Below are 10,410 nucleotides of genomic sequence, written 5' to 3' on the forward strand. Positions count from 1 at the left end.
CACCTAAAAATGGTCATCTAGACTATTAGCCCCCTTCTCAGCATTTTGGCTAAATTAATTTAATCATTTATCTAGACCAAATTGCTAATAATCAATTTATTGATTATAACCTATAGTTTGACTATGCTATCCTAAGTTCATTATTTGATTAAAAGAACATGTCCCCTTTTAATTAAATAAAGCACCCCATTCTTCTAACCCACTTAAAGTGCACACATAAATTCCTTTTTCTATTTTGCAATTAAAAGAAAAGTCTTTGTGACTTTTGTCTTATATGACAAGTTAACTTATATTCTATTGGTTGACTTGTGTGTGCACATGGATCACTCCTCTTTTCAAATTCCACCGTTGATCATCCACCATCTTCATCTTGATCTCTATTGTCTGTACGACTTTAAAAGGGAGAGAGATTTCCCCCTCAAAGCATCCATCCATAATTTGAATATTGTTATGTTGTAGGTTTTCTAACAGGTTTCTTTAGAGCTCTGTGGAGAACTTCTCTTTCTTGTCTACATTCTCTCATCCATGGAATTCTAGCTTAGCTTAGCTTTCTTTTTTTACATTTAGCTTAAATCACATAGTATAATAGTTGGATTGTAACACTCTCATACATGCTTAACATAGCTATACTTTGCATGTCATTCTAGCTTAATCTTCATTTGCATTGCATTCTTGAGGAACTCCTTGGGACATTTGTACTCTTGCTCTTGTCTCAAAGAACCTCTCATTGCATGGTTTACTAGCAAGAAGCACATTTCTAAGGCTTGGCTGAGAGCCTTCATGCTTCAATACTAGCTTATTACACTCCATGGATAGGGAGCTCTAAGCCGGCACTAAAACATTCCAACTCATGGAATCATTTGGATAGAATGGTTTAGAGTGTGACACATTTCGAGTGTACAGCTTCAACCAGTATAGTGTATGGTGTCTCTAGCTTGCAATATGCCATATGAAAGCAATCATTGAAGCATGAAATTGTCTCGGCTAGGTCCCTTTTGATTGATATGAATTGTTTATGTATCATAGCTAAGTTGATGAACATTTTGAATTGTTCCAAGAACAATTTTTTAAAAGTGTCACAATCTCCAATGCATCCAGGTGGTAGATTGACATGCCAATTGAAGGCAATTTCCCTCAAAGAGTAGGGGAATAAACAAAGAAACATGTCCTCATTAGCAACCTACTTATAGTTGCAAATTTCCTTGAATACCTTGACATGATATTCAGCAGTTTGTGTTTCACCATAGATGAATCTGGGGTAAAACTTCTCAGGATTCTTAGGGAGGTCATGGAGTGCACCTCTCAAGTTTATTGGTGAGTCTACAACATTTGCAAAAAAGGCCATTGGAGGGTTTGGGAGACCTAACTGTGGTTTTTGAGGAGTAGCTATTTCAATATGTGGTGGTCCACCAGGTGGTTGGAGTGGAGGTGGAGTTGAAGAAGATGATGAAAGTTTGAATGGAAGTGGTTGAATTCGAGATGTTCCCTTGTCACTACATGGTTTGGGGAAGTGGGTAAGCTTGAGAAACTTGTTTACACTTGGCATAGACCTTAATGCTCATTGAAATGGAGATTTTGGATCAATATCCTCTAGCTTGCATCAATTTTGGAAAAACTACACCTCTAGAGAAGTACACTTTCTCACCTCTCTAAATTTTGTGCACAAAAGAGTTTTGGGCACTTGTGCACTTGCAAAGTTGTAGATCAGTGGATCTGTGTACCTACAGATTTGTGGACCTACATATCTACAAATTTTTAGAGCTATGAACCTAAATTTCTCAAAAACTCCTAAAAATTTTTGAACTTGTGTGAAGTGCATATTTTTGCAAAAGTGAAAAATTCTAAAATTTTGACAAATTTTCTTCCTTTTCGGGAGTCTGAATGGCCCTCCTTCTAGCACTACTTCTATTGGGTAGTCATTATGCATGAGGTCAATGGTAGTAATCCATTTCACAATTCCTCTCTTGAAAATATAATCTTTTGGGATCAACTCCAAGGTTCAATATTTGTCTTGTGATGTACCAAAATCCACTTAGTTGAATATAAATGTGATTGTTCACAAGGAGGCCTTTGCTGGTTTTGTTTTGATCTTAGAAAGAAGTAAAATTTGTTCATTATCTCAAAAATAACTCACAAAAGAATGATATTTTTATATTTTCTATTTTTCAATGAATTCAATTCTAACAATGCAACTAAAATGAGTTCCTATTCTAATAAGGGGTCAACAAAGCAAATAACAGAATTGAAAGAAAATAACATGAAATTGACATAACATGACATTGAAAACCTAATGGACATAAGCTATATAAAACAACACATTGTGAGTTAAGCTTTTGAATAAATTGGTAGGAAACCAATGAAAATAGAAGTAGTGCTTCCTAGAATCCACTGATGCAATCATCGATGAGAAACTTTAACAATTGTATGATATTTCACCTTTCATCAAATCGCAAGGCCATGGAAAGTTCACTCATGCGAGATGAAAAGTTATGCAGGCACAATTTGATGATCTCTTCTCAAGCTCAATACGTTAGTAGAATTTGTAAATCTATAGCAAACACCAGAACTAAAAATTCACAGAACCAAAAACAACACAATAAACCTTTGGCTCAATCAAAATTCCATGAACAAAATTCACAAAACAATGACACATTTAGGCAAGAATCACTACACTCCAAATGCAAGCACCAAAAGCATAATTTTATTGAATAATAATGGTGGCCTTTGTTACATATTACAATGAGGTATTTATAAGAAAATCTCTCCTCAATTTGTGTTGAGAGTGAGAGATATCTTCATGCAATAAAATGCTTTTAAAACATTAAAACAAGCTAAATATATACAATCTAATAGTTAATCTGGTGCTTAGAGGGACTCCATCCATATTTTATTCATTAATTGGATGCATGAGCCCTTTACTATAAAGAATAAAGAAATTATGAGAGAGAAAGCTAGAGTAAGCCTTTAGTTGAAGTAGGAGTGTCTGGAGGTGCCAAAATTAGAAGCTAGTCCTTTACTAGGCATGTGTCGAAGTTAAATTGTCATCAAAATGCATTCCCAATGCATGGAAAGTGTTATTTTTTGAACAAGCAATTAACTATCAGTGCACTTCTAAATTGTGTACCTATGGAGCTATAGAGCTATGGACCTCGATAGCATCAAAAATCTCAAAATTTTGCTGAGTGTCAAAATTGAAATTCTGGCATCTGGGTTTTATCCTTCTTCATCCCAAAGCTATGTTTGGATGTTTTCCCTTGAATTTCTCTATCATCTCAGTAATCTTAGCCACATATAGAAGATCTAAAGACTTATATTTATCTTTTACCTTCTATCTGTAATTGTCTACCTCAATTTAGGTATCAACAAAATCCCTAAGTTTGATATCCAATTCTAACAATGCTTCTTCAATCCTAAAGGCTTGTTGGATGCGTTGCCCCACTTTTCACCATATAAAAATTTTGCAAAGTGGAGAGTGAAATAATGTCATGATCTATCAAGTTGGTTCAATAGGTCTTTCTTTTTTAGGTGCTGAGTTTCTCCATCGGGTTTTCATCTTTTCCCTTCTCTTGTATCACATATAGCCAATGTGGGTATTTCTTGATTGTCATGAGTTTTAGGGGTAGTTTAAGCCATCCTCAATGGAGATTCTCAATTTGTGCTAAATCTTTTGATTTTCATGTAGCTCATTTGATTTGGAGTTAAAGAAAATTGAATCGATGAAAAATCAAGTTTCGGCTTCTCCTCGGCGGGTTTTCGCACCCCAAAGGAAAATTTTTGCAAAGACTAGCAAATGCTATTTGTGAGCTTCATCGAAGTAAAGTGAATCGTGCTAAGAAAAGATCATTCAAGTGATGTCATGATCTCATAGAAAGAACCATTTTAAAGCTTGGAAAATGATCAGGATAAGCATTGGCAGAAAACCAAAAAAGAGCTTCTCCAAGGCAGACTTCGAAGTTAGTAATCAATTTTGTGAAGAGGTATATGTATAGGAATTGAGAAATGCAATGGGCCCCACCCCTCACTTTCGAAGTCAGTTTTGTGTTTTCGGAGGCTTAAAATAAATTGAATAAGGCAGAGGAAGTAAAACAATGAGTATTGGCAGAAAAACAAGTTTCTTCTTCTCCATTGCAACTTTTCGCACCCAGAAGGTAAAACTCTCCAGAGATCCATAGCTACTACTTGTAGGCTAAAAAAAGGATATGTAAGCCACATAATGGTTAGATAATTCAAATAGCATCGAGTTTTATAGCAAAAATTACTCAAAGCTCATTAGGATGATCAGGATAAGCATTGGCAAAAAATTTAGAAGTAGCTTCTCCTCTGGCAGATTTCGAACCAAGAGTTAAATTTTTCGCAAAGGCCCAAATAGAGAAGTAAATTTACTAAGCGGGCCCCATTTTTCACTCACAAAGCCTCTTTCATGTTTTACAAAGGTTTTTTGCTTAAGGTTGAAAGGTAAAAATGAAAGCCTAAAAGGAAAATCAGAAATCTGCTTCTCCGCTATGGGTTTTCTACCCTCGAAGGCCATTTTTCGCATTTTAGAGAAAGTCATTCCTGCAAGCATGGTAAGTATGTGATTTGATTGCAGATTATTTTGGGCAAGTAAATAGAAGCAAATCAGTAGATTGATTAGGTTTTTGCAAGCTAAATTGAGTTAAGCATATTTTTCCCAAGGAAGTACTATGTTCTTATTTTTTCGAAAGTTGGATGAAATGGGAAGTAAACCAATAATTAATGAGAGTTACCATTGAGCCAACGGGAATAGTGAAAAGATAAAGATAAACCAGTTAGAACCTTTACATCCACCAATCTAATGGATTTACCCTTAATTTCACTCATGTGGCACGATTTATGAAATTCAACAAGAAAATCTAGGGTTATTTTATAAAGAGGGAAGTAATAGATTTTCAAACTACTGTTTCACTGTTATACTATTGTACTAGATAGTGTTTTCAAGTAATTTTCAAAGTAATAGAGTTTTCTCCTTGTATCAATTGCAATTGTTTGAACTATTTCTATCATACATCAAATAAAATGGCAACAAGATTCACAGGTTTCGATGGATTGCATGGAATTAAGTCAGCGTGGTCGACTATCACAGATACTTCACTTCATTTCTATGATATGCAAGATTTTCAAAGGAGATTGAGAGCAGAGCCAATCCATCCCATAATAGAGAAACTTTGTGGAAGTGGATTAGTGGAAGCAGCTAGGTTTCTTGTAGTGGTACAAGCCCCAGAGTTGATTTTCGAATGCATCAATCATTACAACCCAGATACAAAGAAAATTCTATTGCCTGATCAAATGGTGTTGATTTCAATTGATCGTCAAGCCATAGTGAATTGCTTGCAGATTCCAGAATGGGATGAGTTCTTTGATTTGATGATGAGTGGAGCCATGTCTAAGTTCTCTGTGAAGAAGATAGTTTGAAGGAGGGAGATCATGCAGTCTTGGTTTTAAAAGCCAAGGGGAGCTAAGAGTAAAGTCCCTAAAACTCTTTTCAACACAAACCTCAAACCAGAAATTGTTGACATTTTGGTTATGTTGCATCAACTCAAAGGTGAGGTAGAAGCTTTTAATTTTGTAGATTAGTACTTCTTTTTGGTGCAAGTTATTTGCTCAGACACACAATATATTGACTAGGCATATGAGGTCAGTGAATAGCTTTCTAGGGCTCTCAGTGCAGCTAAGTTTTATATTTCATTTTATATGTCCTCTTTCTTGATATACATGTTGGCTTCTCTTCAATTGTGGCTAGGACTCCCTAGAATTGAGAATTTTCCTGATAATGTAAAAAGTTATGAGTTTTATCCATGCTTTCAATTACAGAATAGTTGTGGAGAATACATCTGAGTAAATGATGCATTCACCATGAGGATTTGCAGGGAGCTACAAGGGTGTCTAGAATGGAGATTTAGTCTAGAATTGATGGTGACCATCAGTCAATTTGGTAGTTATTTTATTTAGTTCTCATCATTTTCTTATTTTCATCTTGTAGTGTTTGATGGATTTCTGCTGAAGCTGCCCAGGTATCCAGATGATATGATCGTGCTCATGGAGATAGTGAGGCAAGCAATCCAAGTAAATGTGTTGAGTGCCAGCCTAAGGAAGAAAGGGTATGAATTCCCTATAAAATTTGGAGCATATAGTTGTGAAACCAGATCAGATGCAAATAATATACTCAAAGCATTTGAGAGTAAATACAAATTGGAAGAGTATGAAGTAGTAAGGCCCCAGTTTGATCCTAATGGATATGCTAGAGATGTGCTCCAATTTGGAAGTATAATCAAACATGTGACAACAATGGAAGATTATTGGGCAGATTGTAAGAATGAATTGGAGAGTCAAGATTGTGCCTTTGCCAGATTTACAATTGATTAGGTAAAGACATATGGTATAAATTTAGATGTAGAGGGATTGGAAGATGTTGCTTAAAATATGTACAGCAATACATATTTGACTAAGTTGAGGAATACTCCCATTAGTTCTGAACCATATGTTGACATAGAAGAAGATTTTGATGTCATTATGGCAAGAATAATCAAAAGCACTGGGAAGTGGGTAGAATGGACAGCTTAGAAAGGTCGGAGTAGGAGTAAAATTACTCAAGCTTCCACACCCGCAACTACCACAGCTTCCTCTCAGAGTGCCATTCCTGGTGCTATTGCCATAGCTACTCAAGGTCTAGCTCAATCTACAGGCAGAGGTGATCAACCCTCAGAGAGGAATGTTCCAATAACCCCAACCTATCAAGGGGGATCACTACCAGTCATTGGAGCTCAAGCTAAAGCTGAAAAAGAAACAGAGGAATAGAAAGATGGATCTCTCACTCTAGTCTCACCTCCACAAGCTATTTCCCCCCATCTCCTCAAGCTTCTCCAACTTCATATCCTCATGTTGCCCCTGTCTTATCCCCTCGTCATAGCCCTACTCCATCTGTAAGCGCTCTTGTTCTTAAGCCTGCTAGTTATCCTATTTAGATAGTAGATATTGGAGATGATAAAAGTAGTAGTAGCAAATCCACTAAGTCTGATGAAGTTGCTAAGAAAGCTCAAGAAGAAAAGAAAGCTCTAGGTTCATCTCTGCTCCTTTCTTGAGATCCAAAGACCCCCTTTTTTGTAGCTACAACAACAACAACTCCAGTAAAGAAGAAAATGTTCAGCATTGAATCACTCAAAATAGCCTCCAAAGTGAATAATATAGAGTCTTGGCTTGAGGATACTTTGGAGAAGAAGAGGAAAAGAAAAGATGAAAATTTTCCTTCAAAGGATGTTCTATCTCAAGCGGTTCACTCAAGATCTACCTTAGTAAAAACTAAAAAGTAGAAGACCTTGTCAATATTGGGATGAGATCCAGAAATAGGGCACCTAACTATGGAGGTAGCAAAACCAAACAAGGTAGGGAGAACTGAAGATATGATGGCAGAGGACTTCACTCTGCACTCAATTGATCTTGGAGAAGCTAGACATGATACAAAAGTAGGCCTATGGAAATTGAGTAATAAGGTGATAGAAGAGCAACTGGAGGATCTCAAGTCATCGAAGGTCAGAATTAAAGCAAAAATAGAGGAGTTAAGAAGGTTCATCTGGAAATTAGTTATTCCATTGGCAACTATCACTAGTGTGCCTACCACTGAAAATCCTTTAGTAGAAGAGGTACAAGCCTTCATATCACAACTCTAGAAAGATAGGCATTTTGATCAGATTGGAAAATAATGGATTGAGAAGCTCAGTACAGATGGAGCTATTCTGATTGATCAAATTGGGAATGTTATCCTTCAGTTAGAAATTGAGAAGGATAATATCACTTCTAATCAAAACACTTTGGCCGCAAAATAGGCAAGGTGCGATGAATGCATTTCTCTCCTATATATGATCATCCAAATGAAGGCAAAAGAGTTAGTTGAAGCAAAGATTTTGAAGAAGGGAACTGAGCCTCTGTTTGAATGGCTTCAAAACATGCAATTCAAGCAGGAGATGATTCAAGAGGTAGAGGAAGGACTCAAAGGATCAAAGGAAAAGGTGAAGAAGATCCAAGACAGAGCATTTGAACTCATGTGAGGATTACACACTAACCCACAAAGTAGTGGGCAAGGAAAGGCTCTCATTGAGATAGAAGTAATGAAGAATAACTTCTCCACATACTTGAGTAACCTATCTGGGATGACTTCAAGCAGTCAAAATAGAGTGGTAGAGTTGCAGACACTGAGTGGATACATGCATGTGGCAACTAGAGAGTTAATAAGTCATCTGGGTGCAGTAAAGGAGTTGGCTCGGGAGCATTCAAAGTGGCTCTTGAGATTCACCAATGTACATGTGCCTAGTCACGAGGAGATGATCCCAATTATAGTGGCTGCCAGAACATATAGGGCAAAAACTGAAAAGGGAAAGAAGTCTAAATAATTTATTTAACACTCCCTTTCTATCCTCTGATGTAAATGTTGCAAATTTTTGTCAATTTTGAAATCCGAAAAACTGGCATCTTTCCATTTGTCCTATTCAGAAGATGAACCGATTGAAATTCCCATTGTAATAGTCATCTCTCAAATCCTATATGTATGAAATTCAATGATTAATCAAAGGTTGGTAGATTTTGGTCTGAAGTATTATCTATTGCAGAGACAATTGAATGGCACTTCGTTTCAATCATTTTTCATTCCAGTAGGTACTGTAATTAGTTAGTATTTCATTTTTGCATTACAGAGAACTAAGAAAGAACAAAGTTTCATTTCCCTTGATTCCTGGAATTCAAATGGATGTAATAAGTATTGTTATATTTTGTTTGATGAAAGGATTCTGTTAGTTTTCCCGATTCATCGGTTGTAGTTCAGATTTAGATTCCAACTTATTTTAGTCTTGCGCGGATGGACTTATGAATTCATAAGAAGTGTGGATACATAAATCTGTTTCAATATTAAGAAATTTTTCTTGCCTGAATTAAGTTCTAGTTAGGCTTAATTTGGTTTGCCTCTCCTGCTCTTGGGTTAAGAGCATACCCCGAATTAGATAAGTAGAAATAAACATAATTCATTGAAGATTATTCATATAGGGAGCTGTACCTACCTCAGAGAAAAGCCAGTAACCATAAAACAATTTTTCAACTGTTGGAAATAGATATTATTCATAATCTGGGCATTAAGAGTCATATTCTCATAGAAAGTAAGAAGAACAAATCTATTTACCAACAGGGTGTCCTCATCATTAGCAACCTCCAGAAAAATCTTCCCAAAATTCTCCACGACTATCTCTACAGGTAACAACTTTTCTCGTTTCTCATCTTCAAAAATATCCAAGCATGCATCACTATAGTGTCTCTCTGCTTAGAAAATCACTCTCAAGCTTGGTCCTTGAGTTTATGAATCTCCTCATGTAATGTTCCCATTACCTTATTGATATCTTCTATCTTTTCTATCCAATCCTTGATCATGTCTAATTCTTCTCTGATATATACATCAATCAAAACCTAGTATCTTTGGCACTTTATGGCTTGTAGAGTCTACAAATCCTTACTCTAGGCCCATACCTCATCCATGATAATGATGTCTTGCTTCAAAATTGCTACGATCTTATTCACATTTTCCTGCATAGCATGCAATAACTTCAAATTCCCTATTATGATCATAACACCTTTCTCCTCAAAAATTTCCCACCACACCTGACTAGCCTTCAAAAATAGATCAAGTTTTACATCTCCCCCTTCTTTGAGAATAGTATTCAAGGTCTACTCGAGGTGTTCAAGATCTAGAGAACCAACTACTTTGGCTAGATATCCCTTTGGGATCTCAACCTACCTTCGAAGTACTTGGAGTTTGGCCTCATCCTATTCCATATACTTAAGGACCTCTTTAAATCCTAGAGTCATCATTAATAGGGTTGAACCCATGTAGGCCTCCCCAACATAACATCTTTCAATTCATAATCCTCAAGGCTAAGACCTTCTACATCTGTGCCTTCAGGAGGGAGAGCCACTTGTGCAAATAGTTCCTAGTTCCTTGTGCTAGTGATAAATGCCAACGACGTTGCCTCATGTGATGGAGACTCAGGTTTATTCAAAATCTCTGCAATGTCACAAATGTCTTCCTCTAAAGCACAAAATTGAGGCTTAGTACTCCTCATTATTTCCTTTTGAATCCATCTAGGGATGCACCTTGCTGAAGAATGGGCTCTTGATGATGGAGTATGTTCTACAACCTCCTTCCCTTTGTCACTCCTACTCGAAGTTGTATCATGTTGTGAGGGCTCCTCTTCTATAGCCTCAGTCTCAATAGATTCTACAGCTTGTACCTTAGTTTCTTGGGAAGGTGGTTGAGAATATTGCACCATTTTTCCCTCTTTTGATACTTCATCGATCACCTTTTTTTTTGGTTGCTCCTCTTCTTGTGATGGTTCTTTCTAAACCTACTCTCCTTCT

Source organism: Cupressus sempervirens, chromosome 4 (assembly GCF_028749045.1).
Source record: "Cupressus sempervirens isolate cs-2001-9-10 chromosome 4, ASM2874904v1, whole genome shotgun sequence".
Lineage (NCBI taxonomy): Eukaryota > Viridiplantae > Streptophyta > Pinopsida > Cupressales > Cupressaceae > Cupressus > Cupressus sempervirens.